Source organism: Thermobia domestica, chromosome 1 (assembly GCF_964235325.1).
Source record: "Thermobia domestica chromosome 1, izTheDome1.hap1.1, whole genome shotgun sequence".
Lineage (NCBI taxonomy): Eukaryota > Metazoa > Arthropoda > Insecta > Zygentoma > Lepismatidae > Thermobia > Thermobia domestica.
Window position 1 is genome coordinate 216449236 of NC_137454.1, and position 23994 is coordinate 216473229.

The 23994-nt window shown below is 35.2% G+C and overlaps 1 long non-coding RNA gene across 1 annotated transcript in view; it reads right to left on the reverse strand.

Moving 5' to 3' along the window:
• LOC145693730 (uncharacterized) overlaps positions 1–19318 on the reverse strand; it is a 29877-nt gene extending 10559 nt beyond the window's left edge. The window contains exon 1 of the long non-coding RNA XR_014132820.1: positions 19100–19318. This is a non-coding gene — a long non-coding RNA (uncharacterized LOC145693730). The remainder of the gene's footprint in view (positions 1–19099) is intronic.
• Positions 19319–23994: the final 4676 nt, after the last annotated feature.

Below are 23994 nucleotides of genomic sequence, written 5' to 3' on the forward strand. Positions count from 1 at the left end.
CTATACGACTAAAGAACTAAAAGTTCTGAATACTTCAGAAAAATGAAATATTTCAGTTTTACGTCGCACAGTTATGCCGTATTGGCTAAAAGAGGAGGTGATCATGAGAATGGTGGAATGAAGCAAGTGGGAGGTAACAGAGAAACTCCCGCCCAATATAAAAATATTGCGTACTACCAGACGCGCACCTAGAATTTTTGTTGTTGTTGTTGGAAGGGGTACAAAGTTTTTTTGAGGGTTCTATGCAGCAAGACATTACATTCATGTAGTATTGAACCGGTGTTATTCTGCACCCGAAAAGATAAGTAATTGCTAATTACTGGTACCTATATTCTCAGAAAAAAAAAATATGGAAGTAGATTGTTTTTATAAGAAGAGAAAAGTACAGATGAAGTGTAGAATTAAATCTTCAAACTTCATCAATCATTTCTCTGTTAAACAAGTATAGGCGTTACCCTGCGTACGACATAAATATTTCACGTTGCAAATTTTGGATATTTTAATTCTATTCACTGCAGAGGGGAACAGGCTTTACATGGGTTGAATAACAAAGAACTTAGTTGCCGAAGTACATAAATCTTGGCTTCTCATTGGCGGATCAATTATCACGGAGAAAAGTCATTGGCGGAACAGTTAGATTGTCTCAAGACTGCCCCTATTATATGGAGGGCGTCCATAGGTACTTTTGAATAAAAGTAGATGAAATACTGCCTAAAAGTTTATTTTATCGTGCTATATTGACAGCAGTGTTATATGATTTAGTTTATTTTGATCCAAAGAATTAATGCTAATGCCACTAGTCCAAAGTACCCACGCTTGGATAGATGTCTAATTGCGCTTTTTAAATTAGTTGAGAGGTTGCTAAATCGAATGAAAATAATTCTATACATATCCGTGCATCGGGATCATGAGAAAAATAACCTGAAGCTTGGACTCTTTGAAGCATTACTTATGATCGGTGCTTTACATACTAATTTGAGGATTCTGAATCCAGCTAAACTGGTTTTAAATATATATGATAATACTATTACGAGAAAAATTATCTTAAAGTTGAGCTCTTTGATCTAAAATGGTTTCTGATTTAACGATAATTTACTAAATACTCAATCGCCTAAACAACACTCACTAACAGCGTAATGAAAATTCTGAGTGAAATGCAAAATTCAGGAAACACAATTCAGGAATCTTCAATTTATAAATTTCATTGAGAACAAGAAATGAAAGCCTTTTATGGTCTGTAACTTGATCAGATCCGAGAAAGTAGCTGGACACTGACTTATACATTTGTTTCTCTTGGACAATAGATTATCCCTCAGATCTTCAGGATAGGTTTTATATACATGTAATTAATTTCTTGATTACATCGCTGTCACCCATAGTGTTTATTCTGAGAATGGCTTCAAAAGTTACACATATATTTCTAATTTCTGCACATCCGAGAATCCATTTGAGATACAATCTTGTGTTCGATTAAATAAAAGAAAAAAAAAACATTTTACATTATTCTTCGGTTTCTTCTGGGAGTGTTTTACTATCAAATGAGTTATCTTTAGACTGCAGAATTCAACTTATATTTACATGGTCTAAATTTTCCCTTCTAATACCAAAGAATTAATGGTTCAAACTTGGAGAAATATAATCTGCCCGTTTACTTCTGCTACCGTATCACGACACATTTGTAAATCTTTCGTTACTTCTGGTAGTTTTTGGCTATAGGTTTTAGTCTCAATTCGTGCACAGAGCTCCCTTGTGGCTATGCAACAGCATACGGGAAATTCAACAACATCTGTAAACGGAATAAACTAAGTGTAAAACTATTTTTCACAAAGTTCATTTCGTGAAGTCAGCAGATGCAGAAGGTGGCTCCACTACTTCATAATTCAGATCATTCATTCTCTTTATTGTAGGTTGAAAATGTCAAATCAGGATATTTTAAAAATAATGTTATTAGAGTATGATGTTTATATATGCTTACTTAAGGATCCATTTATTTTTGTAATTTTCAAGTGTTTTTTTTTTTTTTTTTTTTTTTTTAATTCTTTTCTTAAAAGGGAAGAATCGTATTCTTAATTCTCAGTAGCAGTACTTTATATTTACAGCATGTTAATAATACGCAGTGTGCGAATTAGATAATCTATATTGGGGGGGGGGATAAAATTAGGCCAAAGGACATAGTCTGAAGGTTCAAATTTCAAAATGAGACAATAAATGCCTTACCCCCATATATATATATATATATATATATATATATATATATATATATATATATATATATATATATATATATATATATATATATATATATAATATGTGTGTGTGTGTGTGACCTGTAATAAATGAGAGATTTATTAATTTAATAAATCTACCGACAATAACTATGCACATATATATTGTCTGACATACACACACCCCACTAAACCTTTCTGAACGTGTTTTAATGTTGTACTCACTCTTGTCCCCGTAGCTCTCTAAGGTTTATTTAGTTAATAATTTGGCTCGAGCGATAGCCATGATCACAAGCATATGTTAATTTTTCCACTCATATTGAAAGCTTCCACTTTGCATTAATACATACAGGTTGCGAAAAGAAACCTACTTCAGTCTTGTGAAAACCACTAAAATTATCAGTTAAACCGGACATTTTTTTTAAAAAGAAAATCTAGATATTAGCCTATCAAATAAGAAATGGATTGTTGCTGGTCCCGATTTCTCACATCAAGGTCAAATCGAAGGCCAAATATTTAAAATCTCTCAATTCAAATTTCGAGCTTGTGCTTCTACTTCCCGCTAAAGCTGTGCTCATCACGACTTTTTTTCTCCAAATATCGATTCCGTGATGGGCACGGAAAGTCAACACTTAAAAATTACTTTACTGTTAGGTTGAAGATGAGTTGATTCACTATGGGCTATGTTATTCAAATAAAGTAAAACATTACACTGAAGTTTTTCAGATAACATTAATTGCGTGGACAGCAAACTGTACAGCGAAAAGATGGAAAAATGAAGGGTTAACTTAAAAAAAACCCGCTCCAGTTGAAATGCTTATACAGACACGGACAATGACACGGAGAACCAGTCGTATTAACAAATGCTGAAACAAATATGAATTATTCGCTTATTCACCTAAAAATCACCTTCATTAACATGTCTGCTCACTAGGAGCGTATCCCCCAGCGTGTACGTTAACATATACTTACGAGAGAATACCTATATCTCAGATTTTGAGTACAGTTTCAAAAGTTCATTTCCGTAAACTGTAAAAGCAGTGATTACTATGCTAATTATCACAAATTAAATGCAACTTTTGAGTTGCATACACACAACCTACTAGGGAATGAAGACCATGTGCTAACAAAGAGTACACTGGAAAATGAAATAACATGTTATAACAAAAATTAAAATAAGATGATAATCGATACAAATATAGAGGATGAATAAGTCATCCGAACTTCGCCAAGTATGGTAGAAGAAGCTATTTGTTTACTTCTTCTTGGCCAACCGCTAAGAACATTTATAAATCTATATGTGGCTTTGTTATACGCAATTAGTACATTCAAATTCACAAACGATGACGAACTGAAGGGTACGAAGGTACAGTTGCAAGTAACAACCGTAGTCATAATAATATAGTTCTACTAAACAACGTTGAAAATAGTGGGTAATTAGGTGGTAAGTAGAAATGACTAAAACTGAACAGTTTACATCGATCATTTCGAAATACAGCTAGAAGATTAAATTTACAAGAAATAACAAAAATCAGTGAAATTTGGAGTTACACTAAGCATAGTTTGAGGGGGAAAGCGAGCATCCCCGGTGGGGATACTTCAGCTGACTTCTTAGGGGGGGAACAAAATGTGATTGAGGGGGAAAATCCCCCTCATCCCCCCCGGTAATTCGCACCCTGATAATACGTATATACTATTGAGCACACAATGCGTTATGTTGTATTCTTGATACATTTCAACTATAATTTATTACTTTAACCCTTAACGAGTTTTCGTAACCATTTGGCTACACATTTTTTGATCTTGCCTATTGCGTTTGAAGACTATTATTTTTAGGTATTTTTCCTTGTGGTTATTTGTGTACATACTTTCCGCGATCCAGAGAAGCTATTACCTCCTGGTAACAACTCTGGTAAATTTTACGCGGAAGGTAGTCTGTGGATATATTGTTTTGCAAGCAGTGCCGGAAACAGAAAAGATAGTGAACCGTTAAGGGATAATTAAAATTACAAAGTATATGTAATTTACGAGTATCACTTGTGACACTATTTCTAAGTTACACACCTTTGAACGCGAGACTAGTTAACAATGTTGCAGAGTATTACTATCAGTTGAGTGGAGTTGAGTTGATTTTATTGTCCCTTTCAGCAGCGAGGCTATATGAGACGGGACTTACTGATTAACGTGGAATTCGAACCACATGAGCTCCCGCCGAGAACCGAACCCGGGTCTCCTACGCCAAAGGAGCATACGCTAACCGTTTAGCAACGAAGGTGCTCTAGTATTACTATCAGATAAACTCGAGAACCATGATAAGTAGTATTCCCGTGCTTATTAAAGTAAACCAAAATTTAGACCTTAATAAAAAAAACTTGCACTATATATGTACTATATTTTACTCTTCAACATATAAAATATTGAAACATCAAACATTTAGGTACTATCTTAGGGTTCCACCCGGAGTGTCCGGATTTGAAATATTTCTGAATCCAAGACAAGTTCTTCCTCTCTCTCTCTCTCTCTCTCTCTCTCTCTCTCTCTCTCTCTCTCTCTCTTCTTAAAACGCAATTTCGTGTCAAAAAATATGGGGTCAAGGTCTAACTTTACCCTCATATTTGCCTACCACTTAACCTTAAACGTTTGCAGATCCATTGCACCTTTTCAGTGAGGACGACTAAGGGAGGTCTGTACAGTATCTGATTTGATATTTAGTGTAGTTTTGTAGTAAATTCTGAAAATATACTCAGTGTGTACTGTAGATATATATTTTTTGTAATCATTTTTTTAAATAGGGGACGTCTTGGATTGAGAAATATACGGAATATTCAATGGATATACTGGCAAACGAACTAAACTTACGGGATTAAATAGTAAATTGTCTATAATTAATTAAGTATGGTATTTATACCTTAAAGTATATTCTGTGCTCAGTTGTTAGTTATTTTCAAGCAGTGGTAATTTCAGATATCCTCTTCCCCCAGATGACTTCCAATACACGAGGGTGAAAATAGTACCATGAATAAACTACTAACTCCCGTTGGGCACGAACTGAATTGAGTCCGGGGAGTCCCCGGGCTTCCCAGTCCCGTAGCTAGGGACAGGGAGGCTCGACTCTCTGCGACTATTTTCATCCCTCTTGAAATTGTTAGTTAATTCTTGGTATGTATGTATTAATGTAAGATGAAATGTAGTCCACAAACTGACCTCCCCCGTCTTATTTTTTTTCAACGGGTCTGGGTCCATCCCTGAAATCATCACTGTTTACAAGTATTATATTTTTATTATAACCAAAGACGACACAATTATTATCAAAATTTAAAATTAGTTTCGATGGAAATGAACTCTTCAATGAATTTTCCGTATGTGAAGTCTATGATAAGAAATAGGCGTATAATAATAATTATGGGATGCGTCCTTCGAGAAGATAGATGCAGGAAACTTGTTCAAAATAATGCAGTATATTCTTGCTAGTCAGTAATGCACATGTCGAACTAGTGTTTAGTGTAATGAAAGCCTTGTGATCAGATTATGGAAACATTAATGTCAACAGAACTTGTGATGGCCGGACTTTGTGTAGAGATTATTTCAAAATGACCTATCAATTTTTCCACAAGATATAAATAGTTCTGGAAAATAGGATTCTCTTTTTAGCATCAAGGAGCTCCAAAAATGTATGAATTTTAAACTGCTAAAGACAGTAAAGAGGATCTCACAATTCCATGTATGGAGTATTCAGAGGTTCATTTTGCAGTAAGAAAAGTTGTATACCCTATTATTATATGCAACCGACATTTTATTGCTACTGTGCAGGTTGCATACAATCTAGGGAGCGTTGTAGATTTTAAACGGGATTCAGTTAGTTACAAGTGAAGATGTTAATGGATATACTCCATTAACGAACTCGGCCGAGATAATCCTCTAGCTGTTTATTGCTTAAAAAAATAGCTTTTATTCAAGAGTTGTTTGCAAATGAATTGGATAGAGGGGAATACGGACAAAATCTCGCGCCCAAAACATCGCCGCCCAAAATCTCGCCGGCCAAAACCTCGCGGGAAAAAATCTCGCCGGGCCAAAACCTCGCGTTGCCAAAACCTCGCGTTGTCAAAACCTCGCCATCCAAAACATCGCGTGGCCAAAACCTCGCCGCGAATGAAACTTTTCTTTAAAATTTACCCAATGAGTTTCTTAATATGCAATTCCACATTACAAATAATAATAATAATAATAATAATAATAATAATAATAATAATAATAATAATAATAATAATAAGAAGAAGAAGAAGAAGAAGAAGAAAAGATACAAAACATCGTGTGCGTGAGCTTTCTCGGGTTATTCCCGTTTCCTCCCACTTTCTTTATTCGATCATTTCTTTCATCCTGGTCATCTACGTCTCCTTTAACCTACAGGACATAATCAAGGGACGTCGTAAAAATTCATATATTATTTCATACTTTCATAAATATTATTAGATTTTTGTTAAAATGTTAAGTTTTTTGATGTTCCAAAGTTCACGAAACTAACCCCGTTAGTTGTCATAACTTTCCTTATGCAGACTTTCTTTCCCTATAACCAGTTTAAAACATCCTGTCGCCCTACCTTCACATTGAAATCCTCTAATACAGAAATAGAATTTTCATATGGTATCGCGGGACTTGGTCAAATACTTGTAATGCTTCTTCTGAAACAGCGTCTTTTATACCGCCATCCTTATCATCTGTTGGAACATTTACATTTTGGTCAGGCGAGATTTTGGGTATGGCGATATTTTGGGGCGCGAGATTTTGGAAGACGAGGTTTTGGGTGGCGAGGTTTTGGACAGGCGAGGTTTTGGCCAGGCGAGATTTTGTCCCGCGAGGTTTTGGCCAAGCGAGGTTTCGGCCCGGCGAGATTTTGGGCCGCGAGATTTTGGGAGGCGAGGTTTTGGTCCGCGAGGTTTTGTACCCAAACCGGATAGAGGAGGCCAAGTGGATGTGAACTATACTGACTTTTCAAAAACCTTTGATTTGGTAGATCATGATGTTACTTTTAATTTCTCAATGCAAGCAAAAAGTTTTTTCGCATCCTATTTGCAAAATCGTCAACAGGCGTCATGTATAAAGGATATGTATCTAAAAAATTCATAGCCTTATCTGGAGTCCCTCAAGGTTTAAATATTGGTCCACTCTTATTTCTATTAGTTATAAATGACCTACCGTCTTATATTCATTATTCTAACACTCTTCTATTCGCTGACGACCTTAAAATATTCTCCAAAATTAATTCGCTTGAAGACTGTGCAAAACTACAAATATACTTATGTAATATTAAGAACTGGTGTGGCAATAACAAGTTCAAGTTGAATGTAAATAAATGCAAAACTCTTTCCTTTACCCACAAAGAAAACACCATTAAATATGACTATTCTATTGAAGGGACTATTTTAGATACACCTACTTTAATTAAAGATCTAGGAGTGCTATTTGATCCTAAATTAGACCTAAGTTTTACTTATCATATTGAAACAATTGTTAATACTTCATACAGAAATCTTGGCTTTGTTATGAGAATAGGTAAGGAGTTTCAAAACGATGCTACGTTAATGAAACTCTATTTTTGTTTTATAAGATCGCAATTAGAATATGCGACTCTGTCTTGGTCACCAAAACCAAAAAAACACATAGATATGATTGAAAGAATACAATCAAAATTCTTGAGATTACTTGCTTATAGAAAAACTGGCATGTATCCAAAATACGAGTCGTATTCAGAAATAGTACAAAACTTCGATATGAACACGTTGAAACAACGGAGGAAACATCCTTTATTTTTACACAAATTACTACATGGTAAAATTGACTGTCCCAATCTTACTTCGAAGGTTCAATTGCATGTCCCATCAGGTAAAACCCGCTGAGGAAATAGCAGTACATTTTACTGCAGAAAGGCAAGAACAAATATCCTCGAAGTCTCCTGTATGGAGAATGAGTGCTTCCTAGAATGCAATTGAAAGGATAACTGCTATAGATGTTTTTGGAATGTCGGAGACAGTATACAAGAATAGCCTTAAAAATATGTGATAATGAAAATATGTAAATGTATAACCTTGTTAATATATATATATATATATAAAACTAAGGGTAAATGTATTTGTAAGGAACAACACTGTAACTAGGCCTAGAGCCTGTTGTGATGAATAAATAAATAAATAAGTTATAGTGGAGTGACTTACATACAGACGTACTAACTGGGTGTATAAGTTCTGCTACGTGATCATAATAAGTTACATCTATAATAGTGAATGTATTGTTACGAGTACTATATGTTTGGTTAGTAGTAATGGCAATGTTGTAGTTAGTGTTTCTAAGCGTTTAAAGTAACGGTAATAATTACATTTAAAAAATATTTGAGTTTCAAATTTATATCTTGAATTACACAAATACTGCTGCTCTTTAGGCTTCTCTTCAATATAATCTGGTAAATCTAAGTGTCCCAAATGAGAAACCGGACAGCAAATATATTTAAAAAAAAAACAGCAAACATATTCCAAAATCAACTCCAAACCTATTGTAATATCTCTATTATACCAGTTTCGCCTATTATATAATAGTAAACTAATCGCTGAACAAAGGAAAGCAATTTATTATTATAAAACTAATATCTTGTGACAGTTTCGCTAACTTAACCACTTGGCTTCATCAAATACTATTTGTTAGTAAAGATAGTGTCTGATGAAGCCATATAGTTAGTTGGTGAAACTGTCACAAGATATTAGTTTTATAGTAATAAATTGGTTTGCTTTGCTAAACGATTAGTTTATTTTTAATTGGAACCTATGTTAAACGCCAACTGAAATTTCAGGGGATGGGAAACTCTGCTCATATTACGAATATGCTGGTCAAGTTGAAGGAAGAGCTTGGAAGAAGTAGTTTCCTACTGCTGACGCTCGTGCATGCATACTTTGAGCAAATTTTCTATCTGGTCACCATTTTTATATGCTATTCATTACTGTATGGATTAACCAAAAAATTTCTCATGGTGTAACAGTGTCCGACAGTAGAGAAAAGTTTGAGAAACGCTGAAACAGATGTGTGGTAGTAGTGCGTGATATTGTGTGCCTGGCAGAATAGATGGACAATTAATTCGAGTACCACGTTACTTGTCACTGTTTTTCCTGTATATTAATGAATTAATAATCATAGGTAGATTGCAAAGATGTACTGTAAATTCAAATGTGTTATTCCGTTTAAAATCTAATGACAAGTTTATGTAGGCCTACGGGAAATCAAAGAACAGTTGAAATGCTTAGAGGATAAAGCTGTTATGTAACAAATTGAATATGTCAGGATAATTGACTTTCACAACTTTGTCCGTTAACACACCGGCTTCATCGTTTCTAAATATCTGCACTCAGACAAGGACTCACTAAATAATGTGTTACATAGCATCAGTAACATGCAACACGTGCATGAACTGTCAGAATGCAAAGTCTCAAAAAATGTAACATAACACCTTTATCCTAGAAGCGCTTCAATTGATATCGAGAACATTTCACATGAAATATGAGAATATGTTAGTTTGAAAAAAATGTGATATCATGTGAAAATATTTTAAATAGTCGTGTTAGTAATAAACCAATAGTGTATATTTCTGAATCCAAGACAACCCGCCATATTTTTAACAAAGTATTACAAAAAAGTACATCTAGAGCATATACGGGGTGTATATTCAGAACTTATTCTAAAGCTATACTAAAAATCAAATCAGATGTAGTTCTTTCTTAGTCTCTGAAATTGCGAAGATTCAAGACTAAAGCGGTAGGCGAGAAAGAGGGTAAGATTGTGACTTTTCTGTTCAGTCCAAAAAGAAAACCTCCATATGAACACCAAAAGAGATAATTAGAATTCTTCTAGATTAAGATACATAGTAGAAGGCGCCTTTTTAAATTTTATTTATTTATTTTTTGTTAAGAGAATGCGGAGAGCAAATAATGATAAAACAAGAGTTGTATATTTACAATTATGTAGTCAATCTTTATACAACAACATAATAGTGAAGTACAAATCTGCAGGCAAGATCAGAATTAATATGGCGTCAGGATATACATCAAAATAGGGATACTATATGAAATATTTATGAAAGATTCCTAGTCTATCGAACGTTAAACTTTAAGTGACATACGTATATTAATACATGAATTATTAGGGTTGAAACTAAAAGTAAATAAATCTCGTAGAACTACTATTGGAAATGATTCTATTTAACAAAATGTAATGAAGCAAAATATATAGAGAATTCTTTGAGGTAGTAATTCCGATTTAACATATTTAAGTAGTACAGATGTTAAAAACGAATCTATATTAAACCTCTTTGAATGTAAATGATTAGGCAGTGACTTTAAAAGAAAATTCATTGGCGTGTTAGAACCTAAATATTTTCGGTTAGGCACATCGACGGCTCTTGAGAGAAATTACATCGGTAAAAATTTAAATAGTTGTAAACTAAAACTCTTTTTTTTTTTTTTTTTTTTTTCAAGAGTTGCTACTGGTCAGATCTTCTACAATGACAAATGCAAAATATCTCTTTCCTTTGTAGGTTAATAGCAGTTCACATATTTTCCTCAGCTTTTTTCTCTCCAGTACATTTTTTTTCTTTGAACGCTAGTACGAATAATTATTCTAGGGGCCACAGTTGCTCAGTGGTAGAGCGTTCACCTCTGTTGTGGAGGCCCTTATTTGATCCTAGGCCATGTTGGTTTGTAGAGAACGATATCATGTCAGTTGATTTCCTCTATATTCTCCCGTTTCCTCCCACATTCTCATCCGACCAATTCCTTCATAATTATCCACTTTTATTGATCATACGTCTCTTTTAGACTAAAGAGCACAATCGTGAGATATTAAATTAAAATTGTCAAATTATGTCTACTTTGAATAGTTCAAACCAAATTTTATTTTTCTCGCATTGTGTCCTGAAATAACTAGTTTTATACTCTTATCACGTTAGTCTAAGGCTTAGAAGTACAAATTTATAACATCTTGGGTAACTTCCCCCATCCTTATGTGCTTGTTCCAGGTGGGGACACGGTGGCTCAGTGGTAGAGCGCTTACCTCTGGTGTGTTGTGTCCCTGGTTCGATCCCCGGTCAAGTGAGTTTGTGAAATAATGAAATATTTGAGTTTAACGTCTCACTATTATGCCAGTTTAGGCTAAGGAAGACGATGATTAAGGCAAATGAGTGTTGATGGAAGAATTGGTGGAATTTGAAAGTGGGAGAAACGGGAGTATCCCGAGAAAACTCACGAGCACGATGTTGTCCACCATAAACTTACTTGGCCGGGGATAGAATCAGGGACCCTACGCACCAGAGCTAAGCGCTCTATAGCTGAGCCACCGTCCCCAACCAAGTGAGTTTGTGGTGGACAATATTGTGTCAGTGGGTTTTATCAGGGTACTCCTATTTTCTCTCACATTCCCATTCCACCGATTTTTTAATCATCATCACTTGCCTTAATCATCCGTCCCTCTTAGTCTAAAGGACATAATTGTGAAATAGAAAAGATTTCATTTCATTTTTCTCTCCCACATACTGTAAGTTCTAGTGAGACTTAGTACATGGCAATTAAATATCACAAGACCAACCGCTTTCAATAGCCTGGGGTTATAAGTAGGTTGCTTATGTTTAATAGTTTCAGTTTTGACCGTTGTTATAGTCTTGTAATCCAATTCTCGAGTACGTGAGATAGTGTGGTAGCTATGGGGGTTGATTTTGACTCAAGGTTTGTACACCTACCAAGAGAACTGGATTCAAGCCCCGATCGTAGTTCGGAACCCTGGTTAATAGAAGATTCTTTTGTTCATAGCCTTGGGTTTGCATAAAGTAGCAAAAACTCAAAAGTAGTTTCCTATGCTATACCAATATGAAAGTAGACAATATTCATATTTTAAAGTAGAACAATAAACCTTCAACTAACTAGGTATATATTTTGCCCCCTTCATGAAATTAATTTTGTTTTAACCTGCAACTTTGTTGGTTATCATTTTTTTTCGTAAGTGTTTATTCAATGGAATTGTATAAACGAAATTTCTAACTTCATTTTTGATTATAAAGGATAGATTATTTGTTACATGTAGTACGTTGATCAGTGTTAAGAGAAATCGTACAATAACAGATACAATCTAGCAGTTAGTAATATAATTTTTTTAATTAAATAACCTACTCCAAGAGAATACAAATATGCTCTTTATATGATGGAATTGTTGGCAAATGGTACTTTGTGAGGTCCTTCCACCTGGTCAGACCGTCACTGCTGACTTCTACTCTCAGCAGTTGCAAAGGGTGCACCATGCATTGTGGCAGAAGTAGCCGGCAGCAGGGAATTGTGAACCGCTATTCCTGTATTACAGTGCCAAGCCACATGTAGCAAAGAGGATTTAGGAGACCTTTCAGCAACTTGGCTGGGAGACTTTGTACTGTGCCATGCACCATATTCATCGTACTTCTGCCAACTGATTATCATCTTTGCATCCAGGACCGCCGCGTTTTATCCTAAGGGTATTGCACAGCTGCAGGAATGTTGGCAAAAGGTGTTGGATGCTGATGAAGATTACTTCGAAACCTAAAGGTACGTGCCGTTCACTGTATTGTTCTTTGTTTATCACTGCTCTAGAACGGCAAGAACTCCTTTGGTTACCTTCTACAATAGCGATTTTTAGGTTTGCAATGAAATTCAATTTTCCCAAAAACTATGTATGATCTTTTATACTGCCATATATTATTTTATTCAGCTTAATGAATACAATCGACTGCTATACCTCATATCTGGATTTATGTTTCTCATCGTCAATAATACTGTAGAATGTGTACTTTGCTTCATTACTACACTTACATAGACATGTTTCAAAATTATTTTCTTAGGTTTTCATCCAGAGTACTATGTTCGTCATCACTGTAAATAATCAGTTATCATTTAGCAGGGCACATGCCGCAAATTGGGAAGCTTCCATAATCCTTCCAAGATTAACCAAAACTCATTTACGCTGTCTGTATGTCCATCTGGGAGTCAAAAAAATGTGTATACGTCCATCTAAGAGACAAGAAATGTCAAGAACTTGTACTTGATATATCACTAGCAGTTTTGCCCAGGGTATAGAGCAGAGCTGTCCAAATGGCGGCCCGCCAAACCATTTTCTGCGGCCCACAAAGCTCTCACGACATACGATTGTTATTACTGATAATATTTTCATTTATGTTCATTCTTTTAATGTTTCCACTCTTCTTTCGAAATAAGGCATCCATTTAGTGCTTCTGTACAACAAAAAGGCCCGGACATTCAAGGCAACACTGGAGTCGGTAATGTAGCTATACGCAAGGCATCGTTGCTGAAAGGAACGGTTACTTCAATTAACCAAACCAAACCAACCATACCAATTCACCATGAAAATTGTGAAGAATCGCTTCCGAATCGGTCTTGGAGGTTCTTCTCTTTTACCTCTTCTGCGGCTCGCAACAACATGATTGGATGTAGATATCCCAGCCCTTGTAAACTCTCTTAGTCATCCTCATTTATCACATTGAATGTAATATTTCAAATACATTTTTATATATTTTCTTTTCTTGTATAATAATAATAATAATAATAATAATAATAATAATAATAATAATAATAATAATAATAATAATAATAATAATAATTATTATTATTATTATTATTATTATTATTATTATTATTATTATTATTATTATTAGCTGCGGCCCTTCTCCTTGCTAGCGAAGACGGTTATGGCCCTCAGGCTCATTATAATTGGACACCACTGGTATAGAGGGTCAAATGTGGAAAATCGATTTCGATAATAGAGGTGGTTTATTCACTGGAAGTGGTAGAAATCAACCTTCTCCGGTTTTAACATTGATCACTGTAGAAAATAAAAAAAAAGCAAGTTTCAAGAATATCTTTATCTACATTATATTCTCTTTACTAAAAACAGAAGAGGTAAAAATCTCTACTATTTATGATTTTAATATTAGTTGGGAAACTGTTATGCAACATAGAAACCAAACTTCTTTACGTGGTATATATATGTAATAGTGCTACTTATTTTTCTTTCCTTCCTTTTTTTCTCCTTGCATCATAGCCTCTTTCCTATTTCCCAAAATACAGTTTATGTTGAAATAATTTCCTAACTAATGTATAGTTTTATCTTTTAGTTTGCTTCGTCATTAGTTTTCCGATCGACACAACAAAATGTCTGTTTTTTTTTTTTTTTTCTACTCTGGTATGGTAACACAATGGTTGACGGTGTAATTGTACTCGAGTGGTTTGAGGCGTTAGGCTGATGATCGGGAATTAGGCAGACGAAGCAAAAACTCATCAGAAGTTCGAGTACCTCTGAAGAACATGCTTATTTTTTTTAAACTGTCTTCGAACTTTCTCTGGTAATGACCTTGTCGTAAGCTCAGATTATGTAGAAAAGTTATTAGAAATTAAGTAGACCTTTTCCATGGACGCAGATATCTCAGTGAGGTGAATTATATATAGTAGTTTGTTCACTCTGGTGCTGGGGATCCCTGGTACGAACCCAAGGCACGTTAGTTTCTGGTGAACAACATGAGTATGTGTGAGACGTTAAAGATTTCATTTTTTTTTCAGTTCTTTCTCCAAGAGTTTATTCTATACTGAGGCAAAGCAAATTAATCAGTCAGGTATAGCTCTTCTTGGTGGTTTAGCTACTAGTGGGCGCGCCTTTTGTTCACGGGGTCCCGTTTCACTCCCAGTGAGAGAATAGGAGAGCATTGAATGCATTACGATTATTTGGATTCCACTTTAAACTGCAGGTTCAGTCTCATATAGAGTCGGTGTTGAAAAGGTTCTGAACTTCAATAAATAAACAGACAGGCATGTCTATTTCTACTTTTCTCGTATCTAGCAATGTTCTTTTCAACTTGAACATCATGATGTTTACTAGTTGGAAATATTTATTTGATTAGTGTTTATTTACCTCTTGAACTTTTGATAAAAACACCCAAGGAACTCCATAATTTATTTTGAGGTTAACCTTGTGCCACCCTTGCATCCAATCAAATTGTGAATTAATGAAATACATGACTAAAAATAATCAATATTTCTTTTTACCAGACTTTGTTCTCGAGTTGTGGCTCTTTTCATTTTTCCGGACAAATTTTTTTTCTGGTCATAGCGCCGAAAGGGAGGAAACAAGCATTTCTATATCCAAGTTTATAATTTTTCTCTTATCTTGGTGTCAGGAATCATCTCCCAAACATTGTTGATGTTGTTTAGAAATACTATATATAGGTATAAATAATAACCCCTTCTAACCTTTAAACTAAAGGACAATAAAGCATATATTTGATATTACACAAATATCAGCAGGAAAACATTCTTTGACATACTCTGTGATATCATCAAGTTAACAGTGTTGCCAGCCCAACACACCGCTGATTTTTTTCAAATAGCACTACGTCAGGTTATTGCATATTTCAATTCTACATGTTAACCAAAAACTTACAATGTCACATTTGTCATTCCATTCAGTGTTGCAAACTAAGAACGCTACAGCATCACAAACATTCGAATTTTGGTGGCCTCTATAGCAGTAATAACGCAAGTAAGGCGAACAGGGTAACGAACATGCAAAGTACTTCAGTGCCTAATACTAGGATCATGATATAATGCATTTGAAATGAATAGTAACACGACATAAGAATTTGAAAATTTCCTTTTTTCAAAAGCCTTTATCTCGAAATACTGCTTATATAAGCACCAGATCAAATTGCATAGGTAGCTTTCAATACATGTGAAGATCATAATTACGTTTACAGCAATTTGATATCTCAATCAATTCCGCAGATATGATAAATACTGGTAAAGTTTACAACACTGCTTAAAATTACGTATTCCGAGAAATTCTTGTTATTGCACCTAGCAGAAAGTATTATTCTAATATTAAAGAAACAAAGTAAATATAAAATTGTTGTAAAAAGTTCCCACAAATATGCTATTTTAAACAATATATCAAATTTACTATTTGTTTTCATATCTTCGGAATAGTTTAAGACATCAAATTGCTGTACACAGCATTATGATTTTTATGTATATTGAAAACCATCTATGAAATTGGATGTGATACTTATCTAAAAAAAATTTCGAAACAAAATCCATTGAAAAAAGTCAAATTTTCAATTTCTTCTATTTTTTATACTTGATGGAAATAAGTTATGTATGGACCATAGTATTCAGTACCAAGGTACTTTGGATGTGCATTATCCCGTTCATGTCAGTTGTGTTATTATTATTGCAGAGCCCTATAAACTTTGGTTGTTTTTCGATGTTTGCAACACTGTAGTGACCTAGTATCCAACACTGCATAGCAAGTGTGGTATTATAAGTTTTCGTTCAATATGTGGATTAGAAATAGGCCTATGTAGTAAAGTGACATAGTGCCATAAATATATATATATATATATATATATATATAGGGTGTTAATGAACTATACCGACAAACTTTAAGAGGTGATTCCTCACATCAAAATAAGAGAAAAAGTTCATATGGACATATGGAGAAAAGGGCATTATTTCAGAGTAAGGTTGTCCAAAATCTCGAAAGAGCCAAATTTCTAGAGGCTCTATTTTGAATTCGAGAGACTGTGGATGGTGGTCCTTATCAGCGTAAAGGAAGTCACGCATACGCAATCCAAAACTGCATATTTCATTAATGTTCAATAGGTGTACAGAGTATTCTCTGCAGGGTGAAATTCCCGGACATGCCATCAACCGAATTTTGAGATATGCTCTGATTTTATGATTGGTCCAAAGTAGGCAAACGATAAGTCTTGATAGCAGTGAACACAGAATCCTTTGGCGCGATGTCGGAAATGTTAAAGATCGTCAGCAGCATGGTTTCTCGCACTCGGGAAAACGCATGGTGCGATGTTTTCTTTCACGCTTATAAGTGAAGAAATCGTGAAATATATCGTGACGAAATACATATCATCACACGTTATTCCGAACACAGAGAAACATGGAGCTGCCGGTTCCTAACACTTCCGACTTCCCTTCGAAGCATTGGATGTCCATTGTTGTCAAGGTTTACCTCCTGCCTCCTTTGGACCCTTCTTGAAATCAGGGTATATCTGAAAACTCTATTGAAACCATATCTGAGAATTACACCCTGTAGAGAATACCCTGTACACCTATTGACAATTGTTGAAATATGCACTTTTGGATTATGCATGTGTGTCTTCCTTTACGCTGATAAGAACCATCATCCACAGTTTCTCGAATTCGAAATAGGGTCTCTGGAAATTTGGCCTTTTCGCTATTTTGGACAGCCCTAGCTGTGAAACCACGCACTTTTCGTCATAGGTCCATATGAACTTTTTCTCTTATTTTGATGTGAGGAACCATGTCTTACAGTTTGTTGGTATAGTTCATTAACACCCTGTATGTAGTTCATTAACACTATTAATCTGGTTGTATTGTAGAATATGTCAATCAGTGCTCCCCTGTTTGCATGGTACAAAATTTCATTATTTTGTTAGGATTAGGAATTAGATTTCTGAAGTTTCGGGATCTATGGCCTTGTTAGTCCGTCACGTATGAAGGATGATGTCCTTCGGCGATAATACTTCCCGGGGAAATGGGAAGGAAGAAATGAATGGGAAATAAAGAAAGCGGTATGGGACCTGTATATTAGGTATCATCCCAATATTTGCCTGGTGAGAATGAGAAAATCCAGGAAAACCTCATCCAGGATGGCTGGTCTGAGAAAGATTTTATATTTTTCAACTGAGTGCCCCCACTGGGAATTGAACCCGGGACCGCTCCCACCAAAGGCGAGAGCGAAGGGCCACTTCAGTGTTTTTGTATCTATTAGTTTAAAAGTTACAAGGTTGTTTCAAGATAAGTGGTTCACCCTATATATTGAAAGGGAGAGAAAGAGAGTATGTTGTGATATTATGCTGAAGGCATTTGAAGTTACTGAAAATAAGTAAATAGTTGAAATAACTACGGCAACTCACATTAGAATGAAAGAAAATCAATATTTTGAAAACTGCAATCTATATATATAAAAGAGAACGCACAAAATCCTTTGTCCGCTCATCACGCTAATACGGCTGAACCGATTTCTTTCATTTTTGGGGGGTTGTTAGGATTTGGACCCTAGATGGTTTTTATCATATCACTTTAATTTTCAATTACCAGTGTCTTGAGATAATTGACCATTCAGGTGTCCATACGTACAAATCCTTTGTTATTAGTTCATCATAGGTATAAAAATAAACGTATTTATATGCAACCCGCATGACCCTGTGACTCGGCGGGTTAACATAACTGACAGGCGCTATAAATCACTTGAAAGCGAAAAAGTAAAAATTATCTAAGTAACAAAGTTTATTGCGTTCCGGGATGACCGCAGCGAAGCGGGGCGGGTTGGGGTGACCGCAGCGAAGCGGGGCGGGTTAACATAAATGACAGGCGATATAATGTTAACATTTACTGCAATCTTCTATGGTTTTTATCATATCACTTGAAAGCGAAAAAGTAAAAATTATCTAAGTAACAAAGTTTATTGCGTTCCGGGGTGACCGCAGCGAAGCGGGGTGAACGCTGCTAGTTAGTCAATAAAAGAAAAAGTACTAAAACAAACTATATATTGTTGACTATTTCCTACCTCGTTCCAGTTAACATATCACTCGGGGAACCTTTTTAAATGTTTATATCGTAATATCTTCTTAAGTTTAAATTGTCCTTTGTGCCAGCTGTAAATATTACGAGTACATCACAATTTAGAATAAAATATCTCTTTCGGTAATAAATGAAATGTATACTAACAAAGTCGTTCGTATTTCGGTCGATCAACAAGAAAAGAACACTTACCAAATATATTCTCTTCATAATTTTCAACCACTTCACTGGAAGAGAAATGATCACCACCTACATGCCACAATGAGTTCTGAGATGATAAAACAGTTTCCATTATATTTGCTAGTTTTTTAAATACCGGTTCTCTTGTTTTACAGCCGGTGATGTTAGGAGGAGGAGTAAGTAAGTAAGAAAAGGAGGAGGTAAAGAGGTGAGGACATATAGCCATCGAAAATAATACGCAACAGAGAAAGCAGGCGACTTAAGTGAAAGTGGTAAATATTTGAAAATAATTCATGTCAAACCGGAAGTCTCCTTATAGGAAAAAAAGTTACCTCTGGGAGATCTTCCCTGCAACCTGACCACGCCTCCGTAGAATTTTTGTATCCTATTCGTCACAGACTACGACCAATATACCACAAGTGTTTTACAACTCTAGTTTAACATCTACTTTACTAATTAGTATGTATGCACATAACTTGAAGGAACAGTGTCGTGCTTGCCATACAAATTTCGAGCTGCAACTCAATTTTTTAAATGTTTAGAAAGAAATCTTCTAGAAATTTCTACGACAAAAATTGGTGTTTCTATATGTGCGTGTATGTAAATACGATACAAACGAAAACATAGGCTTGTTTGCTAATGTGTATGTGTGTGCACGACTTGCGTGTTTTCTTTTTGGATGTAGAATACCGGAATTAAAGAAGCGGGGGATTATATAACATAAACAAGATAGTATCTCATAGTAGGAACCGAGAATTCGTTCCTAATACTTGAAAGAGGTCAGTAATGTCCTACTAACAGTGTCAGAAAGTAGGACATGCAGACATAAAAGAATAAAATCGCCTGAAGCAAAATCTAGCAAGACAATTTCATTGGACTCCCAAGACCCGGTACGGAGTCCGTGCTTCGTATCGAAAGTCGATCGTGGATAACTATTTCCTACTATTGTTATCGGAATTAGATCGATTTTCAGCATTATGCGCTTCAATAGATCTTCTGCCCTTTCAGTGTGATTTAATCAGCGGTGTAGCCAGAATATTTTGTAAGGGATGCCCATGACTTTTTCAGGGAGTTTTTTTAAAATCTAAAAGCGTAAGTCTTCTTTCAGAATAAAAGCATTAATAACTCACCATACATACATATTTCATGCTTACAAACGTTCATATTATTATTGTTATTACTATTATATTTCCAATATAATATATCTTTAAAACGACAGTGCGTGAAGTAAGATTATGATTAGAAATTAGATTTTTAGGTTTTCGGCAGCTATGGCCATGTTAGCTCGTCACGTATGAGGGATGACGTCCCTCGCTGAGCAAACTGCCTGGAGACATTGGGGAGGAAGAAAAGAATGGGGAAGGAAGAAAGCTCCCTGGGGACATTATGCGAAGCACCATTCCGGCATTTGCCTGATGTAAATGAGGAAAGCCCAAGAAAACCTCACTCAGGGTGGCTGGCCTGAAAAGCTGTTACACTTTTCGAATGGTGTGTCGCAATCGGGAATCAAACCCTGGACCACTCGCATCAAAGGGGAGAGCGTTAACGACTACGCTATGAGTCAGGCGTAAAGTTAGAATCACAGGTTAAATGTATATACAATAAGCTACTTATAAGGAGAAAAAAAAACATTTATGGAAGTTCATTTGTTTGTCTGCGTTAATACTGGTATAAATAGTTTAAAAAAACTAAGAAAACAGAAACGTAACCTAGGACACTGTTGTGCAATAGTACAGTAATACATTTTTAACTATGTGTATCCTCTTAGGCGAATGAGAGTACAAAGTGAGTGATTAATTTCAGTTGTTTTAACTATCTTAGTATGTTGTCGTGGTTTAAATTATTTTTTTAAAGTGCTCTTTCTTTTACATTCTATTATAAATATTCTTCATATTGTTGTAAGTATTAAACAACTGGCTATTACGATGCGATGTTGCTCCGTTAGATTTTCATCTGGTATCACTTTAGAGTCCTTTGGATCATGTAGGTTTTGTCTCCATAAAATTAAATCGATCTGAGACCTTGCAGTGCCACTCTTATATGTAATGTGTTCTTCTTTATTCTTGTAGAAGATATTCAGGATAGTCAGATCATATGCGTCTGCCACTTGTAATATGTTCTCGCATTCCTTATTTCTGTTTTCCAATCCATATCCTATATGTATTCTTTTATATTCTGATCTTGATAGTCCTATGTACCCATCGAGATCTACTAGGAAAAGTTTCTCATGGAATGAACAATTCTGCGGAGTACTATCTACGAGTTCCATCCAAAATTCTTGCTTTGTCTCTTCACTACACTCAACTTGGGAGGGGGGGGGGGCATAGGCGCTGATTATATTCAAGGTTTCTCCTTTTACTAGCAGACTATAATAATTCTTCCGTTTACTTTCTTCACGTCCACCAACTTCTCCTTCATATTCTTATCCAAGACAATTCCAACGCCATCTTTCTGTTGTTGTTCTCCGTATAGACCCTATATAAGCTTGTATCCTTTTTCTATTTCCATTGATCTTGGTTCCTTCCATTAGTCTCCTGGATGCATGCTATGTTACTCTTTTTCTTGCCAGCGTCTCCAATAATTCGTAGCTCCTACCTGTCAAGGTTCCAACGTTCCACGTTCCTATTCTCATCTGTTGTTTTTGGACTCGCTTCTTTAGCCCCTTGAGTCCATTCTTAAGGGGTAACCCTTGCTCACTTCTCACAGCCTTAGGGCGATTGGTCAGCACGTCTCTTCTGGGGTACATCCTAATCTTTTTCTCACTCGTTTCCAGAACCGTAGCTAGGGGTGGACGATGGGGCGGTCACCCCGGGTGCTGATAGCAGGGGGCACCGAACGAGCAAAAAGAAAGGAAAATTGTTGGAAATGAGTAAACGACGCGTCGCTCCGAAAGAGTGTTGGCGCCCTATTAAATCAATATTGTTGTCCGTTTGTAAAGAAATAGATTTGTTAAAAATTTTCGTGCTCGCTCCACTCACAATCCAAACGTTTCAATAAGTCAAACAAGTTTTCTCTTATTACTTAAAGAAAGTTATTATATACGATTTGATAATGACAGGGTACCGAGTAATGACTTACAATTTAAGCAGGAGCATTTTCAAAATCAGAAAGATCCAAAGTCTGAAATACGTGTTCGGTGTTTTGATAGTGGTGAGTTTGCTTAGTTAATCACGCTTTTGTACACAATCGGATTAATCATGAAAGTGAGAATAAAGGTATGAAAATGAAAGGAGTTAAGAGACACAGACACAAGCTGCTATTTGAGCGGGAATATTAAAGATGAATGTAAACAAGGGAAAAAATAACATTTTCTAACTTCAAACTGTAGAATAGGGGCGTAAGGGGTCAGAATTTCGTCTTTTTCAAAGACTAATCACTACCAGTGACGCTTTTTAATCACATTGACATATGATATGCTTCCAATTTGAAGGAATTTATTGGGATCATTTCTGTATCAATTTCTTGTATTACCAGGATTTTTCTTTTGTGCATACGTATCTAGTTTTGTGATATTTTTATTTATCTACATACATACGAAACATAACACACATTACATAGTTTCTAACATTTTGCAATTTCATTTGTTGTCGATAGTATGAAACGTTGTAAATAGTTGTAAATTTCCGTAACTGTTCTCCAAGTAGATTTGTATACAAGCAAAGATAGTTTCGTCAAGTTTAATAAAAAGTCCAAAATAAGCCTCCTGAGAGCAGCTCTTATTTGTAGAAGATCGCTTTTGACTATTGCAATTGTCTTTCCAAGCAGCTTGATAAAAATTCAGCGTAGCATAACAACAAAAGCTGCTTCTTTTATATGTTAAAAAAGAAAGAAAGGAAAAGAAAAGAAAAAAGATTGACGATTGGTAAGGTGAATGTGGGGGTCGCCGAATTCTATTTCCTCTGAAGTCTCCAGCTTCGGCTCTGCTCATTTCTTTCTCTATCCATATTTGATTTGGTAATTGTTTCTACAACCGGCTGCCTACCTGTTGTTGACCCCCAATCTGGAGGACCAGAATCTTCTGTTTTGGTTTCCTGGCTCCCCTAATTTGAAAGTACTACTACTAATAAAATTTACTAAACTACCATTAAAATTGCCTAAAAACTACTACTAAACGTTACAAACCTGCTACTAAATTTACTGATCTACATTTGAAAGTTAAGAAATTACTTCCAAAATTGCTAAACTACAATATCAATATGTGTAGAAAGTAGACAACATACCGGAATAAAGGAGATGAAAATTTTGGATGAGAAGTAAATAATTCAATTTTCGTTTATGGGAAGAACATCTGCATTACTAATATGAACTATCTACACGATGCAATAAATACAATAAATATAAGAGAATCACGAATAAAGACGATGCTGAAATTTTAGATAAACCAATACCTTGAAATTTACTTAAGAAATCAATAATTAAAAGAAATGGTAAGAGTACATTCCACATAATACATGTCCATGAGACGTCCTTGAATTCTTTCTTTCTTTCTTTCTTTCTTTCTTTCTTTCTTTCTTTCTTTCTTTCTTTCTTTTCTTTTTCTTTTTTTTTTAAATTTTGGTTTCTGCATCTGAAGTTGCTAAACAAATTTCAATTTGAGTAGCAATTTGTAAGTTGTGTATTGCATCCCTATCCATCATCCGTCTCTTTGAGCTTAAAGGGCAACATCTGAGCTTAAATTGAAAGATTGCATTTCAATACTTTAAAATTAATTAGATCTGCATTTCTTCGTAATCCACATAGGGCGTCTCGGTTTAGACGGCCATCTCTCGTCTCGAAATAAATTGTATGGAATTAAAAATGTTTAAATGGTATCATCTCACACTGTAAAAAATCATTGTGTTATTTGAACGACATGCCTATGTGTTAACGTGATTGTGTTGAAATATAACACAAACAGGTGGTTAGAA